At 42.4% G+C, this 23,631-nt stretch overlaps 1 protein-coding gene across 6 annotated transcripts in view; it reads right to left on the bottom strand.

Annotated features, from left to right (window-relative positions):
* CYRIB (CYFIP related Rac1 interactor B) overlaps positions 1-23,631 on the bottom strand; it is a 160,258-nt gene that overhangs the window by 114,466 nt on the left and 22,161 nt on the right. For 2 of the 6 annotated variants that reach the window (XM_074986658.1, XM_074986656.1), the window contains exon 1: positions 14,010-14,166. The exons of 3 other annotated variants lie outside the window; for them this stretch is intronic. The gene's annotated coding sequence lies outside the window, so the exon portion shown is untranslated. Of the gene's footprint in view, positions 1-14,009; positions 14,168-23,631 lie in introns of those variants that run through there. One more of the 6 variants, XM_074986662.1, reaches the window with a different exon arrangement.

The raw sequence follows: 23,631 nt of genomic DNA, 5'->3' as shown, positions 1-23,631 counted from the left end.
TCCAGTTCTATCTTCAGGCAGTTGGAGAACTGGGAACACCAGGAGCATGGGATTGCATACCTGATTATGCTGGGTAACAGCCATAGATGGACCTATGCTTTGTGAATTTAATTCTCTTTTTAGTCTAGTTATACTTTTGGCCTTCACAACTTCCCTTGGCAAGAGATGAGAGTTTTGTGAGAAAGTACTTCCTTATTTCCTTTAAGCCTCCTATCTATTAATTTAATTTGTTAACCCTTTGTTCATGTGTTATGAAAGGTTAAGTAAAACTTTCGTGTTCACTGTGTCTACACTATTTTGAGGGTCCGGTCTCTATCACGTGCCCCCTACTGGTACAATTTTCTAAACAAAATACTCCCAACTTGAACAATTTGATGTGTAGCACTCAGCAGAATGGACGCCTAGAGTGAGTGCATGTGTTGTAGTTAGAACAAAAAGAGCAGGGTGCAGCACATCAGGCAGAATCCGGTTGGACCAGAGTTGAAATTGTCATTGCATGACTATTCTCACATCTTCTTAATTTTAAGTTAATACTTGGCACCTGGCACCCCAAAAGGAAAGACACCGGATTTACACAAAGACTAGAATCTTAATCTAATTTCTGAATTTTGAGTATTACTCCCATCAAACACAGTATGAAATAAAAACCATTATTTAACTAAACTACAAAGAAGGCCAAAGCAGGTTTATTTTTCTTCTTTGACCTCTGTTCAGATAAAAATCAGCCCTAGAAATTTCACCTATCAGACTTTTAATGCATGTGCTAAACTTACTTTAGCACTGTGCTTGAGTCATTTGTAAAGGATGCCGTTTCAGCACCTGAGCAGACTATTTAATTGATTGGAATGATTGCAAGAATGTGCTTTGAAAGGTGACATTTTACATACTTGAATATGACATGAGGAACAGTTAAAGCTCATTTAAGCTGGGGGGGCGGGGGTGTAAAGTGAAGAGCTTTTGGCATTTAAAAAGTACAACAGAGGCTCTACCAGTTTTTGGCAGACACACATGAAATGTAAGCATCTCTTTTATATCCTGCATGTGGAGTCAGCATTAGACTCATTCACATCAGCATTTTGACTGAGGAAGTTTCCACAAAAAGGTAAGAATGTCAAATAGTAAACCACTGAATGAAACATCCTGTATTTTAGAATACTGTCCTGACGGACCAGTCTGAACATCTTGAGCTGATACACTGAAAAGGTGGTAAATTTCTCCTTAGGATGAAAGGAGTCTAATCCAACACTAGTGCTGTTTGTACAGCATCTTAAAAAACAAGTATGGATTCAAGATGGTTGTGTAGGCACTGTGCCTATTATTTTTCAGCTACCCAGCTAACTGTAGACAGAATAGCATTCTACCATCAGAGAGGAGAATAGTTCTGTTGTTATTTTGTTGCTCACTTTCACAATTCATGAAAGAGTAGTAAAGGACTTTAGTCTCATTTTGCTTCACAGGATGGAAGAAAATAGCTTGCCATTCTCCCATTTAAGTATAGAGACAAGTAATGATATAGCAGTGAGAAAACAAAACAAAAAAAGCAGCAGTCATGTAGTATTTTAAAGATTACCAAAATAATTTGTTAGGTGATGAGTTTTTGTGGGGCAGACCCATTTCTTCAGATCTGGAAACAGTTAATATATAGTCACTAAATATAGCAGTGAAACAGTTTGTTAAATAACCCACTTGTAACACTTCCCCTTGCCTGTTGCCCTCACATTCCTTTCTAGTTGTTGTCTGCAAAACTTTACGTTATTCTAACCCTGTGGTGTTCAACAGGCTAGCCACTAGCCAGAGCTGGCTATCTGGTTTGAACAACAAATATATTTTCAGAATAATGTGGCTATTAATGGTTGGACACCACAGTTAACTAGCCTCAAACCTCAACCGCTGGGAAAGACTTATGCCGCACAACATGACAAAGATTGTGGCAATATTTGAATTTATTTCTCATGTTCTTTGAAGTAGAAGTTGTGTAATTTGCAGTCTCATGCTTCACTTAAATGAATGCAATTAGAGTTCATTAACAGGTGTGTTGTGAACAAGACACAAGAAGTCATTCTCCCGCTCTACTCTGCGCTGGTTAGGCCTCAGCTGGAGTATTGTGTCCAATTCTGGGCACCGCAGTTCAGGAAGGATGTGGAGAAATTGGAGAGGGTCCAGAGGAGAACAACGAGAATGATCAAAGGTCTAGAGAACATGACCTATGAAGAAAGGCTGAAAGAATTGAGCTTGTTTAGTTTAGAAAAGAGAAGACTGAGGGGGGACACGATAGCAGTTTTCAGGTATCTAAAAGGGTGTCATAAGGCAGAGGGAGGGAACTTGTTCTTCCTTGCCTCTGAGGATAGAGCAAGAGGCAATGGACTGAAATTGCAGCAGGGGAGGTTCAGATTGGACATTAGGAAAAAGTTCCTAACTGTCAGGGTGATCAAACACTGGAACGAATTGCCAAGGGAGGTGGTAGAATCTCCATCACTGGAGATATTTAAGAAGAGGTTAGATAGATGGCTGTCAGGGATGGTCTAGAAAGTGCTTGGTCCTGCCATGAGGGCAGGGGGCTGGACTCGATGGCCTCTCGAGGTCCCTTCCAGTCCTACTCTTCTATGATTCTATGATTCATGTTCAAACTGCTAATGCTGCTATAGTGACTTCATAGGTCACAAGTCCATACAACAAGGAAATCCACAAACAAAACTAAAAAGTTTAACTTTTATTTGCTGCAGTTAGTGGTTTAGTTCTATTCACCAATAGCAACAATATGGAAAGTATGCTGCAACAGTTTTAGCACAAAGTGACTGCCTTCATTTCATACTTCCTTCCCTTCTTCAAGGAAGAGTCACATTAAGTTTGTTTCCTTTGTAAAAAGCTAACAAACTATATTACAAGAATACAAGTAATGAGAAATTTTGGTGTTGTAGAGATCACACAGCACTATCAGGAATGTGGCCTGTCACATCCAAAAGTTCTGCAGCCACTGCTCATAATTCCAAACCTACATTACCAAAATTCCACCAGTCAGTGTTCATTTCTAAGGCAATGTTCATACTACCACAGAAGATCAACACGCTCAGGGTTGATCTTCTGGGATTTTGTTTCCCGCATGCACAAAACAGTGCTTTCCTGGAACTCCTCATGAGCAGTAAGGATTAAGGAACATGGACAGGAGAAATGCTCCCACTGAACTTCTTGCATATAGACAGACACTGAAGTTGACCGTTGATAAGTTGATTTTAGCTATGCAGTTGGTGTAGCTAAAATTGTGTATCAGCAGTTGACTTCTATGTCTAGTATACACGTAGCCTAAGGCCCAGAAGTGGGATGATGTGCAGTCTTGTTATGCGTAGGAACTGGATGAGAATTAAGGATGGACAGTATCAAATTTTTGGAGATTTTTAACAGCTAAAAATCTAAGTCTCTGCTGGGCATACTTGAACTCCGATTTGTCAAAGGCTTATAAACTGACCAAGCAAGGGTGAATTTTCATGTACAGGGTTAAAGGCATGTTCCTGAAAGAAAGCATCTGACACTCTTCTAAAGCTATGTCTATGCTACAAAGATAAGTCACTCTATGTGAAGTTGACTTACAGACACCACATTAATTACTGTGACGTTTGCTGTCCACATTACCCTCCTTGGGTCGGCCTGGTATCTCAGCTCCACTGACAGCACCCTGCTAAGAGCCCAGCTGTCATGGCTTCACCTCTTTGTTCTCTACCGGGGGTAGAGAGAAGCCATCTAGGGTTTTTTCCCCTAACTTCCAGCAAGAAGTAGGGTCCAGCCTCCCAGCTCTCCAGGGAGTAGATGCAGCTTGGTTCTATCTGCCCAGCTTTCTTATAAATTTCATGGCTTTGTTGTGAAATTAACAGGAGTTACAACCAATCACCAGTATAAGGACAAGGGCTATACAAACATTAGGGTGCCCTAACTACACCAACACAAGCCCCATGCCTCTTGTTGAGGTGGTTTTATTATGTTGGCATAGCAGGGGAGTTATATCAGTAGTAGGGAGTATTTCAGAATACACACCTCTACTGTTTTATCAGCAAAAGTGACTTGTCACTAAAGCCGTGTAGTGTAGACATTTCAAGTTCTAGAGGCAAAACATAGGAATGCTAGAGCATTTCAAAGAGAGAGTCACTAGAATTGTTTTCAACCTGAGCTAGATATACATTTTTCCTCAGTCTCACTCTGACAAATAGCTGAACTGTTTTGGGTGAACTTCTTCTGAGCAGTCAGACTGACACAGACATCAGGCATAGCAAATTTCAGCTCAAATAGAGTTTGGGAAACATTCAAGAAATTGAAAATAGGGTCTTATAATTAGAACTGTTAAGCAACATTAATAATTGATGACACTACCAGGCCTTCTTTTAATAAATCCCATAACTGTGTATTATTGTGATCTACATTTATCAGAAAACCACTAGGATTAAACAACTGTCAACTTAATTGCTTAGGACAAATTTCATTACTGTTAAAAAATAAAAGCTATCAATAAAACCATAATTTATTTTGCAGATTATAAAGACATTTCAAAAAACTTCATGGACACCAAGCCAAGACACTTGTACTTGGCCACATTACTTTACTTTTATTTCACTACCACTAACAGAACACAAAGCAATTTAGCCAATCATTTAGTCAACAGTGATGTAAAAATATTTGCAAGCACTTTTAAAAGGTAATATCACACTAAAAATATACTACTGGCTCTCCATATTGACTTTAGTAAATAAAGATTTATACAGATTGTATATTTAAACAAGGGACATGCTTTTGTCAAATACACAGCAACCTTTGATTACTACATAAACCTGAAAAGCTAAAAACAGGAATGTTTTACTTTTAAAAAAAAAATTATGAAAAACTGTAAAATGCTATTCAGCTAAATACCATGCAACTTCAGTCATAATGATAGGCAGCAATTACTAACAAAGGACGTATTTAAGGTAAACCTTCAACTGTAATATTTTATTTTGTCCAGGTTGGGAATCCCTCTCAAAGTTCTAATGTGCCATACAAGTTTAATGTTCCTTTTTTAACACCATATATGCTGCACTAGCATTTTGAAAGCTTGCTACATTTGGACTTAATAGTGTAAAATGATAGATTTTATTTTGAACTCTGATTCTGGTAACTGGTCACTAGTGTGAATATATTTCCAAGGTTTTTCTCACCATATAGTAAAAAGGGCTAAAGGAAAGTGGATAAGTACTATATATATTTATGGTGCCTTCCAATGTATCTCAGTTACCTACAGCTACAGAGACAGTTAAAAAAAATGAACAAATTGTGGAAACAGATGGAATTTCAGCCCACTGTTGCTTCCTCAGACACAAAAAAGCCAATTTGTTATACAGGTTGAATCTCTCTAATCCGGAACTCTCTCATCCAGCAACATCCGTGGTCTGGCACGATTTTAGTTAACCGATCACTTTTCATAGGCTTGGCCAAGTTTCTTGCAGTCCTATAAAGTTTGTTTGCATCCACCAGTCCTGGCTCTCAGTGTTCTGTGTCATTTACCTGTAGTCTACCCCCTAAATGTCTTCTAAGAGCCCATTAAGCAGTGGAAGTGCTCATAATGCTGCTATACAATATTGACCTCCTGTGGTCCGGCAAATTCTGTCATCCGCACTGGTCAGGTCCCAAGGGTGCCAGATGAGAGAGGTTCAACTTGCACATGGAAAGGGGTAAAGAAGCTAAAAAAGCTCCAAATTCTAGGTCAGTGTTTTAAAAGTCAATTCAATATAGGAAGTATGAAATATTCCCTAAATGGACATTAAAGTGGAAATGCAATTTAGCTGTTAAAGGTTGCAAAAGTAGTCTTCCCACCATAAAGCAGCAAAGGTGTACTGACAATTAGAACTTATGGTATTTGATGCAATAATCATTCTCAGAAGTTCCAGAGATAACATAACTAGCTTCGCATCTCAATATAGGATAAGAGACACAGAATGCATCCCTTGACCAAGAATCCTCGTTCACCCAAAAGTTTCTGTAAAGATGTCGACTACTGTAAATATGGGCAGAGGAAGAACCAAGAGACCTGAAGGATGCAAGGCATAGGTACAAGTCCTCTTCATCATTTTTCTTAATGTTCTAAAGTTACATTTTTGTGGGTCAATTTACTTTGCCAAAAAAATCCTCAAAACAAAAGCTGCTGTTCCACTGCAATTTTTGGGACCCACTCATTTATTTCCCTGTAGCACATCAACTATCCTTCACTCTGACAGTTCATGCAACTCAACCCTGAAATGTCTCCCCAAAAACAGAGGACTCTGACATACAATTGACAGTTCTACTCAGAACTGCAGGTGTCTTGCAACTGACTTTAGGAGTCACATAAGGTATGCCAATGGAATTAATTTCCAGGGTGTTCCATGTTGAGGAAATGCTGAGGCATTTAGGACAAAACATTCTTCTGGGACAGCATACACAGCTCCACTGATCTTCTCATACAAGTAAATTATTAATTATGCCAATATTATAATTGTGTGATGGACAGTAATCCATAAAGGCAGTGGTTGATGGAATTTAGCTTTCTAATTAAAAGACACCATCTGCCATCCGAATCATTCCACGGGATTTGGGGGCAAGGAGGTGCTGAAGGAAAAAAGTGTTTTTGCAAGGAAGGAAAGGAGTGTTTCTATTTTTGTGGCAGAAGGTCTGAATTAGCTTAGGTACATTTAACTTCTGGCAGTAAACAAAAATAAGAAAATTCACCAGTAAGATTGTGCATGGTACAATGAAAAGTGTTGCATGTTAATCACCATTAACTACATAAGTTCAAAGTAAACATAAGCATGACCAAAAATGACAAAACTAAGCACGTCAAAGGGACTGATGCGTTCATTTTTGGTATGTTAAATTTTCCTGAGGCTAAAAAAAGACACAAGACACCTTAGAAGATGACAGTTTAAGAAAGATAACAAAAAGCCTTGTATCTAACTATATACCTATTGTTCTACTTTTCCTAAAGTTGACCTAATCTTACGTATCAAACATTTATAACAGGATCAGGAAAACCCTCATTTAAACATACCAAATCTCCATCTGAAGTAGTATGTAGAACAAAGCATAACCAAACCCACTTAAAAGGCGTGATTATTTGCTTAAAATTTTTCTCAGTTTCCTATACTACTTACAAGGACATTATCAATTTATATTTGTGCTGGAAAACTTGTTACCATATTTCAAATGACTCCTAAAATTACTATACATGAAAAACTGGAGAAAAACATTTCCCAGTTTAACTTTTTTTGTCGTGCCTTATGTAACAAATACCATTGTTTCTTCTGTGCAGATATTGTCGGGTCTTTCACACTGAATTTATGAAGGCAGGCAAGGTGAAAGAAGAGCTGTTGGAAGAGTCAGGAAAGAAGCTGAATCAAGAGAAAGAGTTTGTGTACTTGGACAGTGTACTTGAGTTCTCCAGATCTCTTTCCAGGGACAGTGAAGTAAAGACAGACTGAAGTATATGTGCAACAGTGAAAAAGGTGGCAGGAATACTGTAGGACTAGCAATTAAGTTACAAACTGAAAGGAAAAAGTTTATGCTGTATGTGTTTGTCCTTGCCAGCTCTATGGTTTGGAAACAGAGGAACTTATGAAGATGGAAGAAAAGAAGATAGAGGTAGAAGAAAATAATATACTGAGAAGAATGGGAAGCAAACAGAGGATAGATCCTGTGCATGGAAGGAGTTAAGAGGAAGATGAACTTGGGACTCTCAGTGACAAGCATATGGGTAGTCAACATGGGGTCTTTCATGTAACAGGGGAAAGAAATACATTATTAAATACAGGAAAATCTGACAAACCACAAAAGAGGGAAAGGTGTAATATCTTGTCTCAGAGGGAAAGGTGTAATACCCAACAACATTAACTGAACAATTTTAAAATTGACGATACTTGAGTCGATAGAGAAAAGTAATAGGTATTACTTAGGCTTTTATGCTCTAAATCTGTAAACTTAGTTTGTAATCCATATCATAGATCCACTCAATGCTTCCTGTAAGATGAGCCCTTGGGTGGCCACCCAGGAGAGATTCAGGTGCTGCCCAGCTGATTAGCAGATTGCCCACAGCATGTATTTCTGTTGGTGGTGCACATCTGTACATGCCTTGGTATACAAAATATTTATTCTGTCCATGGATGGAAAAAATAGCAGGGAACACTGGCCACAATACAAAATAAAGTTACTTTTAAAGAGTATTGTTATGTTATTCAGGTGCGACTTGAAATTAGATTGACTTGAGGACAGAAATCCAGGTGCCTGCAGCAGATGGCAGAAGCTCAAGAAATAAATCCAGCAGCCACTCAAGCATGCCTTAGGGCCTGTATGAAGTTTTCTGTGTATTCTGTTTCTCAAAATCACACATTTTAAACATCTGCCTGATGACACTATCACTGCTGAGCAGGTCTGAAATATCATTTTGATGCCACACTTGCCACAATCCCCTGCCTAACAATCAATAAGAATTATATTACCTAGGGCATATAAAATCTAAGCTGAAAAGTTCTGCTTAAGGTAAAAAAAAAAAAAAGTCAAACTAAATATTTGATAGTTATATTCAGAATTATAAATTATAAATAATTGCTAGGATTCTCACTTATTCAAACCGTAGTTCAGGGTTTTAATGTATGATATAGGTCATGCCCATTTTAATCTGCAAATCCTAGAGCTGATTTTGCTAGGATATTGTGATATACCATAATGCCTTAGCATGCACAGAATTGAGCACATGACAGTTTGGTACTGCAACAGCCATATCTCAGGTTCACAAGCTGTACTGCTCTCACAGGAGCACATGATTAGCTTCAGAATATCTTGAGGATCACGTGCAGCATTCTGCTGAGGTAGCTGGGTACCTGCACTCAACTGATGCACTCTGCTTGCTTCTGTAGCTGTTAGACCTTGTAAAGCTTTGTACTGATACCTTCACACCTGTTGGAGTCAAGGTCCATATTACCTGCTACTAGCTTGTGTTCAATGTAGACTCTGAACCTTGTCAAAGTCCTTGATGACATCACTTGATGGCCAGTGTACTACCCATGAACTCAAACTTCAGTGACTGCAGGTGTCATCTTGTGAAGTCTGTCTCCATCTACAGCCACTTATTTAGGTTAGATTGGGCCTTAGTACTCCTCATGTAAACACAGAGAGGTAGCCATGTTAGTCTGTACTCTAACATAACAAAACAGCAGTCATGTAGCACTTTAAAGACTAACAAAATGATTTATTAAGTGGGTCTGTCCCACGAAAACTCATCACCAAATAAATCATTGTTAGTCCTTAAAGTGCTACATGACTGCTGTTTTGTTTCATGTAAACACAGTCAACAAAAACCGACTGATACAAGAAACCAGCTCATGTTGCAAGATATTCTTGACATGGATCTTGTCAACTTGCTTGCAGACCTAGCAGTCTTCAACAAATAAGACTGGTGTCATATTTGATGGACCAATCATTGCATTTTATCACCAATGCCAGCATTTCTAGCATCCTTGGTATTGTGTTACAGAACTAGGTGGGTTAGATATTTTCAAATTCTTGCATTTGGGGTCAACTGTGTGTCACCTATATTGACAGATGGTGGTGCCACTCTAAGACAGGCAATATTTACTCTTGCCTCTGAGTACTTAACACACTCTAAAGGATACACATGCAGCTCTAGTTTCCTACTAATGGCTTCTGTCCATTGCATATGAAGCAATCCTCTTTCTTCTTTGTGTAGCTCTTTTACTGCATTGGTGTGTGATGTATGTTCAGTTTATAATCTTAATTTCTGTAATTGTTCAGTATTTGAAATTTTGTCATTAGTGAATATATAAGAATTTTTTGAACGAGCACACACAGGCCGTGTCTACACTAGACAAAAACTTCGAAATGGCCATTTTGAAGTTTACTAATGAAGCACTGAAATGCATATTCAGTGCCTCATTAGCATGCGGGCAGCCATGGCGCTTTAAAATTGACGCGGCTCGCCGCCGCGTGGCTTGTCCAGACGGGGCTCCTTTTCGAAAGGACCCCAGCTACTTCGAAGTCCCCTTATTCCCATCTGCTCATAGGAATAAGGGGACTTCGAAGTAGCTGGGATCCTTTCGAAAAGGAGCCCCGTCTGGATGAGCCGTGCGGCAGCGAGCTGCATCAATTTCGAAGCGCCGCGGCCCCCCACATGCTAATGAGGCACTGAATATGCATTTCAGTGCTTCATTAGTAAACTTCGAAATGGCCATTTGCATGGCCATTTCAAAGTTTTTGACTAGTGGAGACGTAGCCACAGAGTATAGTGTTTCAATTCAGGAAGGGAAGTGGGGAATACTGTCCTCTGTGTGCTTGTACAGCCACTCAAGAGAGAGTCAAAGGCTATCCAGCTGATGAGCAGAGCACCCATGGCTAGGTTTGCATTTCTCCTAGTGGTGTATGTTCACATGTCTTGGGGCACTTAAAATAAATTATTTCCCACATGGATGGGAAAAATCTTCACAGATGGAAAAGATTGGCGGGAACTTACATGGGGGAAATGATGTACTAGCTATGTATGCTGTAACATATGGAACAGTTACACTGTGCACAAAATATTAGCATGAAGTTTTCATTAAAGGTAACTATAATTCAATAAAAGTGGTTTCACTGTTAGATAACAGAATCAGGAGTGAAAAATGCTCAAAATAGGACAAGGTGTCAGTTTACGGTATCTTAAAATACAAAACCCACCAAAAACAAAAGAAAATACCATATGCATATGTTCTATGGACACAAACAAAATACTGCCAAAAACTGGTACTATATTTGGCTACCAATCTCAATTTTTGAGTGAGAGACAATTTAATAGTGCAAGTTTAAAACAGGTCCTGAAATTAAGTTGAATCTTGTGAAGTTGATGCCAGGATTCACTTGACCACAATACTATGAATGACTGAGAAAGTGAAGTGTAAATTTCTGCATATACTGAAACCTGGGAGCAGAAACCTTTGGAGAACTCAAAGGAGAAGCAGCAATACTGTAAGCAAAATGTGATGAAGGTGTAGATGAAGATTACGGCAAGATTTTCAGCTGTGATGGAGAATATTTCAATTGCTCAAGAGAAGTGCTGCTGCGCAGATATGGAGGAAAAATTAAGCTTATGTTTAACTGGTCAAGATAAACAAGTTACTAAAGATGTCAGAAGATACAGGAAGCTAATTATCCTATATATTATCTATGGTAGTAACAGAAAGGGAGCCATGTTAGTCTGTTACTTATGGTAGGAAAGAGAGGAGTATGATTTTTAAACTGATGTACTCTTTTTGTGGGATATTACATCCAATATCAATTAGATCTTCAAAACAAATAAAAAAATTTAAAGAGCAAAAATATTTTAGTCTGGGTGGAAGAGCTGGTGTTTAAGCTTTTTTTTGTTTTGTTTTGTTTTGTTTGGAAAAAACATTAAAAATTAAGACAAAAAGTGAACAAATACAACTATGTCCAAGGGAATATCCATGAACAATAGATTAAAGAATAAAACTCAGCCTTTGATGCTTTATATAGGCATTCTCTATCTTGGGCACTTCAGCCATGACTATAGCTGTACTAATGCAAATCCCTACCATAATAATATAAAGCTGTAATTTGTGCTAATCACTTATGGAGTTTTCAAATAGAAATATGACAAGTGCACATTAAACTATCTGCACTCAGTTTGCATCAGTGCAGCTACAGCAAAGGGTGATCTGCGATTGCTAAAATCCCCTGTGTAGATAAGACCTCAATAAAGATTTGATATTGTGTCTTTGTATTCTGCCAGATAAAGCCTGATAAGGAATTAAAATAGTTCATGTTTATTATCCTGTAAAAGAGGGGTGCAGAACCTGTTGCCCATGGGATTTTTTGGGCCAGATGATTCATTTCGTCCAGTTCAAGACTCCATTTCACAGGCTGGAGATGGGGGGCAGGTTTGGGGACCGAGGGGGGTAGAGCCTGAGAATAGGGTTCGGCAAAATTCTTTCAAGTTTTAAAGGGTTCCATAGCCAAATAAAATTTGAAACACTGCGCTAAGGGAAGCGGAACACTGGAAAACATTTTAAATCTGTACACTGTGGTGAAGGGCAATTTACCAAGCACAGCACACAACTGGGAGGATATTTGTATTCTAATTCCAGTCCTGCCAAAAGTTTAGTGCGTGACCTTAGATAAATCATTTAACCTTTCTTCCCCAGTTCCCTACTCATGCCAATTCATAAAGTTGACATAATTCTTCCGTAGCTCACTGGTATGTTGCAAGTCTTAGTTCATTAGAGTTTGTACTGTGATGTGTAAAGCATCAACATGTTCAGTTTATAATAAAAGACAGTATGGAGTAAATTATAATGAAGGTGCAAATACCAAGACCGAAGTTACAAAATTATTTTTCTGTGTAACAGAGAGGGTCAATGCATGTTTGAAAAGGGTGCCTTGCACCTATATTGCACATTCCATCAGAAGCATTAGAAAAGTTTTAAATGAACAATGAGACTCCACCACTTCATCAAAAAGCTAGTATCGGTAAAACTATCACTGCAATCAGGGTCAATGATGCTGATGAAGATGCACAGAAAAAAGCATAAGGAGAAAAATACCAGGAATCTTCACAGCAACAGTCTACAAAACTGTAGTTCAGATATCAGTCATTTGGTATTTTCACTTTCAAATGCAAAGTGACAAACAAGAGGCTCAACTATATTTCTCCCACATACTCTTAAAATCAAAGCAAGTAAATGTCCTGCAAACTGTATTTCATCATCAGTTCCATTTTTTTAAATAAACTTTGAATTAGTACTTTACTTTCATGGCTTAAGAATTCACCCAAACTGAAGATAAAACTACAGCCGTTTGAGTCACAGTCATCTACTACCACAGGTAATATTCTATTACTGTACCTAATCTTCAGTTCATGACCAATATTACTATAAATTCAACAATTTACTCAGTCTAGATAAATGGCTGAATATTTTAACCCTAGCTTTTTAGAGAAACTAGATGTTCCTTCTACAAGCTTAGCCTGAAGAAAGAGGTTAACAGCATTCATTCACATTTTTCTTCCTGTGCCCCGGGGGGCTTAAGCTACCAGCAGGTTGGCAAAATCCCGGTACGGCATTCCATCCTTTACCTGTGCGTGCACACGCGCGCACACACAAACTTTTCTGCTGAGCTTCTCTGCAGAGATTCATGTCCCATGCACTGAGGGGTGCTGAAGGATTGGTGGAGAGTACAGAACTCACTGAGGGATTCCTGAGGGGTCAGTGTGGGTGAAGAGCTCACAGAGAGGCATGGAAGAGTCCAGATAAGAAGCAGGTCAGGAGAGGTGAGCAGAGAGGTTGGTAGGGGGCAGGGAGGTCACAAAGGGGAATGGAGGAATGGGTGGAGCTGGGAATTCACCGGGGGTGCAGAGGGGTGGGCGAGCAGCTGAGAGGCACCGAGGGGTTGGTTGGGCAGGATGAGGTAGCAGGTCGGGGAGGGTATTGAGAGGCTGGTGTGGATAGGGAACTCAGCGAGACGAGCAGAGGAGTTGGTGGGGGGCAGGAGGGGCCGAGGGAGAAGGGGTGCGGGAGCAGGTCAGGAAGGTAACTAGGTGCAAAAGTGTCGGTGGGGAGCTGAGCGGCGTGGAGGGATCGGTGCGGGTGGGGTAAGGAAGCAGGGCGGGGAGGGTTTGGTGGGGCTGGGGAACTCACGGAGGTGAGCAGAGGGGCCGGTGGGGACAGGGAGGCGTCGGTGGGGGCGGGTGAGGGATCAGGGGGTCGCTGGGGGCAGGGATGTGACGGAGGGGAGACGGCGCGCACCGGGGCGAGCGGAGCTGGACAGGGCCGGTCACCGGAAAAGGTCGCTGCGGGAGGCGCCAGGCTGAACACCGCGCAAGGAGTCTGGGGTGGCGGGAGGACGAAGGCCCGGGAGAGGGCAGCGCAGGGGGGAGGGGTGGGCGCCGAGGTTACTAGAATGGGGGAGCCGAGCCGCCCGCTCCGCCCCGGGAGCTGCACCCCGCCTCGGGCACTCACCGAGCCGGCCCGGCGGGCGTGGAGGGAGTCCGCAGCCGCCTCTGCCTGCTCGGCTCGCAGCAGCGCTGCGGCCGGACCCCGCTGCGGCGACGGGCCGATCTTGGCACCAGGAGGGAACCACCAGGGAGAGCCGTGCGGGCGTACGAATGACCCGGATGCACCGGGCGCCGCAAGCAGGTGATTGCGCCTGCGCGGCGGTGGCTTACACCTTGCGCATGCGCATGCACCTGCCTAAACTCTGCGGATCGCGGTGCGCGAAACAGTTTGTAAAGTAAAGCGGGCGGGCAGCCAGAGGGCCCTGTGGAAAGCGTAGCGGCTGCACAGGAAACCCACACGCTGTTTGCTTCCTCTTAACCTTCCCTCCTGAACTGCCTCTGCTGGAGGCCTATGCACCCCACAGCCCGTAGGGCAGCTGAGGGTCTGTGGAGCACCCCTGCAAGCCTGGTCCTGTGCCAGGAGAGATCCCCCAATCACCCCAGTTCAGCCAGGCTCCAGCTGCAGCAAGTATTGGGTGCCAGCCAGCCCCAGCACCTTTCACACCAGGGCTGCAGGAAGCAAGGTTCCAGCTATGCTTCACCCACGCCCAGCGCCAGAGAGCCTTAGCCAGCCAGCTGCCTACGTTCCCTGGTCCTTTGGCAGCCGCGGGGTGGGGGTGATCAGCCAGCTGGGTCTGAGCATCTCTGCAGTGTCATTTAGTACCAGCTTATGCAGCACCTTCTACAACAGGCCCAGCTCTTGGAGAGAAGCCCTGGGCAAACTAGGGTAGCCAAAAGGTAGGAGCTCCACCTGTCAGGCTCATAAGTCAGTAGTTTCCAAACTGGGGCTTGCACCCTCAGGAGAGGGAGTTACTGCAGTCACCGCTGCAGAGGATGGCATGTTGTTCTGCTTTAAGGTGCTTGAAATATACCTACTATGACTTTGCACTGCATGCACAGGGGGGAGCGCAGCCCCCTGTAGAACAAAATGGTGTCATTCACATAGTGTGACCTAACATGCTGTGAGGACATCATTTTGGTCTGGAAAATACCATTCTCCCTGCTGACTTAGTTCTCCTGCCCTAAGTTAACGAAGGGCAGGTAGAGGGTAGGCGTTACGACCTTTAACGCTATTTAATACTATTCTTAAACAAAGACAACCTTCTAGCAACCAGCAATTACATGAGACTTTCAGCTTTCATCCAAAACAGGTTTCTAGGGTATTAGGTACAGAAGGCTCTAAAACTAGAATGACAAAAAGCGATTGCTACCCCCACAACTTGTTTCATGACTGCCTCACGATTTTTGAATTGATGTTATTGAGACAGGAAGGAGCATAACTTCTTTGCTTCTACTACTATAAGACTGTCACCACCTAGCATTTAATTACTTTTTTACACACACACACACACACACTTTGTCTCAAATATATCAAAATAATTGCTGCCACAGTGACCACCCTGTCCTGGCTCTTCACTTGAAGTAAAATGCTAAAAAAAAAAATCAAGTAGTTTTTTTTTTTTTTTTTTTAAAACCGCTCATTACATTGTTTGTAATTGTTAAAATACTCACATGCTTTTACAAAAAAGTCTTCACAACCCTCAACATACTGTTTAATACTATCTGCATGAAAACTGGTTCCTTAGAAATTCACTTGCTCCTTCCTAGCACCTCTCTTGGAGTCCTGAGCCTCCTTTTTTGACAATTACTTGGGAAATTGTTAAAGTCAAAGTTGTCACACACACTGTGGATTAGGCAGATTTCACATGTAGGCTAAGCTGCAGGAACAGACCAGTGAAACAGATATCCTGTTTTCTAGACAGAAGCCTTTAATACAAATGTATGCACAAAAACATTTTTTCAAAAAAAATCCCCAAGATGCCTTAGCTGGTTTCAAGTTGCTACACCTTCTGTAGTGAGCCACTCTTTATTGTTTAAATTTAGCATGGCTGCATCATCAGCGCTAGAGTGTGCTGGCCACAACGAAGAACAGGCAAGCTATGTAGAATGCCAAAAGCCTCAACAAGAGTAATTTCAAGGCTGCTAGTGTCTGTGCTACAATTCAAGAACTACATGAAAAAAATTAGGACAGGTGGGAAACAGCAGAGAATAGTGGAATCAGAAAGCAGGTGGAGGGTCCTCAGGGTTCAGTGCTTTGTCTATTTATAAACACAGCATTAAGAGGAAGAACAGCACTATGGACAGAGGTGATTTGTTTTCGAGCACTGGTTCTAAGAGGTAAGAGAGGGTGTAGCTACCAGGAAGTTTAATGGGTTCGGCTACTTCCTCTTCAAAAAGAGAAACTCTAGATTAATGCTGGAACAGTCAACAGTAATGATGACTGAATTCCCCTCAACCCCACTTCAGTAGACAGTACGGAATAGAAAACACAGAATCACAAACTTATTTACCCACTTTATTACCACCATTGCTCCTGCCAGGACTCGTGTATATGTCCACTCAGGCTGCTGTCCATACCAGTGTTTCCTGTAAGCTGAGCCACCCATGACAGATTCAGATGCTGCCCAGTTGATTAGCAGAGGACCCACAGCTGCCAATGTTTCTAGTGACGGTGCACATCTGCATGCCTTGGTGCGCAGAACAAATTATTCTACCCATGGATGGGGGGAGGAAATATGAGGGGACTCTGGTCCATACTCTGATGTACTATACAAAATCCCACTAACTAGTGGGAACTAAGAGTGAGATCCACAAAAGGTACATAGGCACCCAAGTCCCATTTTTAGGCACCATGGCAATCTGCAAAACTCCTGTTCATCTGTCACCTAAACTTGTAGGCATCTAAACTCACTCTGCACCTAAGTTCCGCACCCCCAGCCCCAGGCATCTACATTGCAGCCTCATTCAGGGTACAGCTATGCTATCCAGGAGATGAACCCAGTGAGGATAGATCTTCTGGAGTTCAATTTCACACACCTAGTGGGGATGTGCAAAATTGAACTATCAGGGTCAACAGTCAACCCCCCTGTACTCATTCCCCTGAAGGGTAAGGGAGGTTGAAGGGAGAGTTTCTCCCATTGACCTCTCTCAGAGAGGATGGCCAGGAAAACGGAGACAAATCACAGATATGCTGATTCCAGCTACACAGTTGTCATAGTTAGACCTATGTATCAATGACTGACTAAGGTCTACTGTAGACCTGACCTTGGACACCTCTGTTCTGCCTGTGCAGGCTCACTGCTGCCTCCCAAGAGGCATCCATGCACCCATTTATCACCTCAGTGGTAGAATTCCCCACAATAGCAGGACCACTTTCCTCACTTTTATGTTACCTGGTGAATTAGCCTAGCTAAAGGAAGAGTCCCTGCTCCCACCTCCTTACTTAGAGGCCTCCCTGACCTCAGGGGCTCCCCTTCTGCTCTCCTGTGTGGCAGCACCCTCATAATCCCAACCAGGCTGGGTCCAGGATTCATGGGGTGCACAACTCTCAACCTTGCTGTCACTTAGGCAGGGCAGTACTGGGTGTTCCCATTCCAGGATACTCTCAACACACTGGACGCTTCCTTGCCCCACTGATTATTACATCCAGTAATAAAGTAAAGCAAATAAAAAAGTGGCTATTTATTGCATAATTGTTTATTGATTGCTGTTAGGGGAGGAATAGTTCAGTGGTTTGAGTACTGGCCTGCTAGCCCCAGGGTTAGGAGTTCAATCTGTAAGGGGGGCAGTGAGGGATCTGGGGCAAATAGATTTAAAAAAAAAAAAACTGTCTGGGATGGTGCTTGGTCCTGCTGCGAGTTCAGGGGACAGGATTTGATGACCTGCCAAGGTCTCTTCCAGCTCTATGAGACAGGTATATTGCCATATATGTTAATAAATTGTAAAAGTATAAAAAAAAATAAGAGGGTAGGGGAAGGTTACAAATAAACAACTCCACTCTTTGGCATGGAAATATCACAATGTCTGGAATGAAAGGACAATTAAACAGCTGGTTCCTTGTAGATCTCAGGCAGGGGTGAAAGTAAATTGAATTTCTTACAAGTATGACTGTACCCCCACCTCTTGGGGTGCATCAGGACAGGGAGTTGGGGAAGCAGTTGCATTAGGACAGTATCTGTAAGAAAGTTAAGCATGGGATGGACTGCAAAGGGATGAGGGCAGGGGGCTGTATGTTCAGGAATCAGGACATGGGGTTGGAAGTGTGTGGAGGCAGCTCAGAGCTGGGTGTGTGACCACCACACTGCCTAGCTGCCATATCCTTGGGGTGGTGGGGACTACACTACCCAGCCAATGGATCCCTGAGGCTAGCTAGAGTGGCAGGGACTACACTTCCCCTCTGCACAAGTAAAGGGAGTGGAGCCTGGGCTCACTGTGGCCATGCAGCCTGGGATGTCAGCAGTATCCAGAGTGCCCCCCTCACTTGCTAGCCAACCAGTCTCTTACCAGTGTGCTGCACAATGGTGCAACAGCTTCCCTTCTCATTTGGTCCCAGGCCTATTTCTCAGGCCCTGGCTGTGCTTAAGGGATGCTGCAAATTGGTCACTTGCTCAGTCAATGGCCACACACCTTCAGATGCTAGGTGGCATCCCAGATCGGCACCCCACTGCCAGGCCCAAGCCCCAACCCTTTCCTTTACCCCAACTGCTTCTCAGACTCCACACCCTAGCATGCACCCCCATCCCCTACCGTCAAGCTTCCTCCTGCACCCACTCTCCATCCCAGCCTCCACACCTCTGCTGCAGAAAAGCACAGCTCTTTGACCACTTATTGAAAACGCTGGAGTGGCCCATCAAAAATTATTGCCCACTTCTGGCCTAGGTGTGGAACTCTGACTCAATCAATTTTATTCATGAACAAGAAGTCCTGTGGCCCCTTATAGGAGGAGGATAACATGTTGGAACATAAGCTTTTGTGGGCAAAGACCCACTTTATCAGATGCACAAGTTCGGGGAGGGGTTTCAGAGTTGTATTTAAAGAGTGGGGTCCCAGTAAAAGGGAGGGCCAGAGTTGCCAAGGCCTATTCAGTCAAAGTGGAAATGGCTCATTATCAAAAGAGGAAAAAATAAGTCCGATCAGTCAAGGGGATGTGGCCCTTTGTCAGAGTCTAATGTGGAGATGTTAATACCTAGGGCAGAGAAGCTCCTTTTGGAAGGGGCCAGCCACTCCCAGTCTCTGTTTAATCCTTGGTTAATAGAGTCAAATTTGCAAATAAATTGCAGCTCAGATATATTTCTCTCCCTTTGATTTTTGAAATTTCTTTATTTCAGGACTGCTCCCCTTAAATCTGCTACTGAGAGTGTCCAGGGAGATTGAAGTGCTCTCCCCCAGGCTTCCGTACATTACTGTTCCTGATGTCTGATTTGTGTTCATTTATTCTTTACGTAGAGACTATCCAGTTTGCCCAATGTAAATTGCAGTGGGGCACTACTAGCACATGATGGCATATATATTACTCGATGTGCAGGTAAAGGAGCCTCTGATGGTATGGCTGATGTTAGGTCATGTGATATCACTGGTGTAGATGTGAGCCGAGTTGGCAGCAAGGTTTGTTGCAGGGATTGGTTCCAGGTTTAGAGTTATTTTATTCATGTGACCTTCTACTGCTGCTACTTAACCCTTGTACTCTGTGTAGAGCATAGGTCTTCTACAAGTCTCCTCCATTTCTCAGCACCTAAAAGTTAGTACCACAACAAACAGCATTGCAATAGTAGAGTTCCTTCAAGGATTCCCCTCAAGTGCTATGCATGGGAAAGTGGACACAGTAGAGGACAAACTAAAAGCTTTAATATATAATTTATAGTGGACCTTTGGGCTCAGAGTAGAGGTTTTGCACTGCATGGTACCCTCTACCCACACAACCTGTCTAAATAGCCAGAAGAGCATTGCTCCAGAGCAAGGAGGATCCTCTAATGGCAGACAGCCAATATGGGGGCTTACACGCCACAAAAGCCAACCTCCTACTGCCACAGATATGACTAGAGAAAAGAGGAAGTAAGAAGGTCTTCTGGCCTATGCTGAGCCTGGACTTTGTTCTTCATCCTTGTGGCCACTTAAAGCCAAGGGCTGGCTGTTCTAAACCAGCATGAGAAAGATTCACTGAGCAGTACCAATACACACTAAGGCCGTTTCTACACAGGCCACTTTCTTCAGAAGTGGCTTGCTAATACATGGAGCGAAAGATGGTAATGAGGCACAGATGCAAATTCCCCATGCCTCATTTGCATAACACCACATGATTTGGAGTCCAGAAGACTGTTCTTCTGGACTCTAAACACTGTGTAGAAGCAGACCTGTGGGGCTAGGGGGGGTGGGCGCCTTCTGAAAGGAAGTCCTTCTTCTGGAGGCCCCTTCTTCCCAAAAGTTTTTGGGAAGAAGGGTCCTCCAAAAGGAGGACTTCCTCCTGGAAGACCTCCTGGGGCTGTGCTTCTACACAGCATTTGAGTCCGGAAGAACAGTCTTCCGGACTCCAAATCATGACATTATGCTAATGAGGTGTGATGAATTTGCATCTGTGCCTCATTAGCATGTTTCACTCCATGTATTAGCATGCCACTTCTGAAAGAAGTGGCCTGTGTAGAAACAGCATAAAATTTGTTCTCTGTGCAGTTTGGATAACTTGAGAGTTTAGCCCATAATGTCTGCTTCCTCCATATAGCATTTCTCCCCCCTGCACCCCAACGAGCTGACAAAAAGCAGTGGCTGATAGAGGGCATGGGTAGCGGGTCCATCCTGAAACGTGGAAGGCAGTCTCAGATTTTGATCAATCAGTCTCATCCTACAGCTTGCAACACCTTTACATTCCCCCATGTTTATGGGGCTGTTGTACTTCCACTAATGCCCCCATCATTTCAAAAAGAAGCTGGGTCATGTGTGGGTGTTGGATGTCAGATCATGGTTGAATGCTACCAAGTCCTTATGGTGCAGATAGTTTGTCCCACTGAACACATGTACAAATCACAAAACTCTCCAGAGGATTGAGGACAGCACTCCCTGGAAGTTGTGCGCTTGGATGGCCAGGAGAGACTGCAGTGCCTCCAGCTGATTAGCAGAGTGCCCACATGTCTTAGGGTATGGAAGACGTAAGTAGAGCTGACAGAAAAACAGATTGTAAAAACAACTTTGGAGAACAGAAGAAACACCTGTCTAAGTGTAACAAGCAGGTGTCCCAAGTTGGGCACTCAATTGGAATTTCTCAGCATTAGCAGACAGACAAATTTCGAGAGTAAACTCTAATGAAAAGGAAAGCTTAGAACATCATTAATTTTGACTAAGAGGTTCCTGCGGGTTAGTGCACACTGCTAAGTTATTGCCAAATAGCAGCTGCTATTTCAAAATAACTATGAGAGTCTACAAAACAACCAAAATTGGTAAACGTCACTGTACAAAGAGTAGGGCCTATTTCAAAACAAGCCATAGTGCATCCAATGGCTCTGTTGCGTGCAGATGCTATTGTGTGCGTAGTAGCACTGTTTTGGAATAAGTTATTCTGGAATAATGCTGTTTGTAGATTTCTAATAATGAGCCATTCAGAGACATTTATACTAGAATAGTAACAAAAACCAAGAAGAGACCACTCTTGCCAGCTAGTGTCACAGGACCAGTATGTGTTAACAACTATCAACTCTTTGTACAGCAGGACATCTCCAACTTCTTTTTTATTCTAGTCTATAGGATAACTCCAATGTAGGAGTCTGAAGACTGGTCTGACAGCAAACTTGTGGTTCTACAAATCTGCTCTAAACACGGTCTCCAAAACAAATAAGGAACTTATTTTAAAGTATACAGCTCCTGAGCCAGTTAGAATAGTTCTATTATTTTTCATTGTAATGGACGCCTAAGGGAGAAAGTCATGTAATAAAAACAGGGAAGTTACTTTCCCCTGCCCCCATTTGCACGTAACAGTTACAATGTTTATCCAGAGGGCCCATTACCTTTTCCATTACGCCTGGATGTGGAAAGCAGGCTTCTTCCCTTACCCAGAGGGTTTTGTTTGTTTGTTTTTTACTTAAGATTTTACAGTAAAAAATTCTCTTAAGAATGACAGGTAGGGGATATAAACTGCCTGATATAACAAAGCAGCTGCTTTTTGCAGCAAATCTTTCTGCTACCGATAAAACTAAGGTTATACACTTTTCCACCTTAAGATTTCTGTACGACAGTCACTGCATCTAGCATAGAAGACTGCAAAAGTAGTTGCCTTTGGACCATACTGTCCTTTAAAGCTTTACACATTTAGTTTCCACAAGTCCTTCAGTACAAAAGATATTACCTCACTAACCTTGTCTCTTTGGAAATAAACACTTGTGACAAAAACATGTAAATTCTAACCTGTAAAGACAAAACAAAAAGCCAAGGTCAAAATTGTTCTGTGCTTACAAATGCCTGTAGGGCTTTCCCCAGTAAAACTACACTACTTCACCCTGGCGTGTAACCTTAAACTTAAGATATCGAAGCACTGTTTTTTTAAAAAGAGCGTCTTATCTCCATCGTGCAGATGCAGAAACTGAGGCACAAGGAAATTAAGAAGTTTACTCACTACGTAGAGTGCTAAATTGAGAAAGGACCCCAAAACATCTGACTACCAATCTCATACTTTAGCCACAAGACTGCACTGATTCCATTAGTCATTTCTTCCTAGGACATTAAAAATCTGCAACCAATATTCAAGCTTTTATTGGTTTGTACAATTGCTTTTACTAAATGATTAGGACAGTTTCCTAGTCTGGTATGGCCTAGGCCCTATGACAATAAATACAGTACATCCACAGCCAGCAGACCATTCCTGAAAGTCCAGAGATGCAAGAGAGTAAGATGGTAGTCCACGATCATAGGTAATACCTTGTACTGATGTTACAGCATCACAAACTTCTTTGTTGTGATATCACAGCTTTCCTTCTGCATTTCTGCCTGCTCATATGCAGGCTGGGAAAGAGAAGCAGAAACTGGCAAGTGTTAAAACTGCGCAACAAATAGGACTGTATTAAATATAGAAAATAGAGCAACTTCGACACTATGCTGAGTCTTCAATTAGTTGGTTGAACCAAGTCCAATGCAGAACTCCTCCTGTAACTAGAGCTATGTCTACACTACCCCAGAAGATCGACCGACTAAAGGTCAATCTTCCAGGGGTTCAGTTTCATGTGTCTTGTATGGATGCACCAAATCAACCTCTTAGGGGTTTCAGTTGACCCCTGTACTCCTCATGGGAAGTAAGGGAGGTCAATGGGAGAAATGCTCCTGTTGACTTTTCCCCAGTATGGGCAGACAAGTTAGCCGAGTGCAGATACGCAATTCTAGCTACGGCAATTGCATAGCTTAAAATCAACATATCTGTGGATGGCTTACTTTGCCTAGTGTAGACAGTTGGAGTATAGATTACTAATGCATTGGAGGGTAATCCCTCCACACACTGTTCTAAAAGCTACTGAAAAATAAAGAAGTGGAAGAGTGACAAAGAAGGCAGTTTAAAGAAGCCTCCAGACAATTTAGCATTGTCCAACTCAGGAAATGGGCTAGGAAAAAAAAAGAATTCAGAATTACAGGACCTTTGGCTAGTGTAAAGCAGAGGCTCAGCAATTCATTTTAGCCACAGATCAGCAAGGATCTGGTACAAAGTCCACTCAAGTCAATGGAAAGATCTCCTTTCATTTCAACAGCCCCAAACTCTTTAAGCATATGCTTAAATA

Source organism: Carettochelys insculpta, chromosome 2, assembly GCF_033958435.1.
Source record: "Carettochelys insculpta isolate YL-2023 chromosome 2, ASM3395843v1, whole genome shotgun sequence".
Classification (NCBI taxonomy): domain Eukaryota; kingdom Metazoa; phylum Chordata; order Testudines; family Carettochelyidae; genus Carettochelys; species Carettochelys insculpta.
Note: the sequence above shows the minus strand (reverse complement) of the source record. Positions and strands in the feature narration are given on the sequence as shown.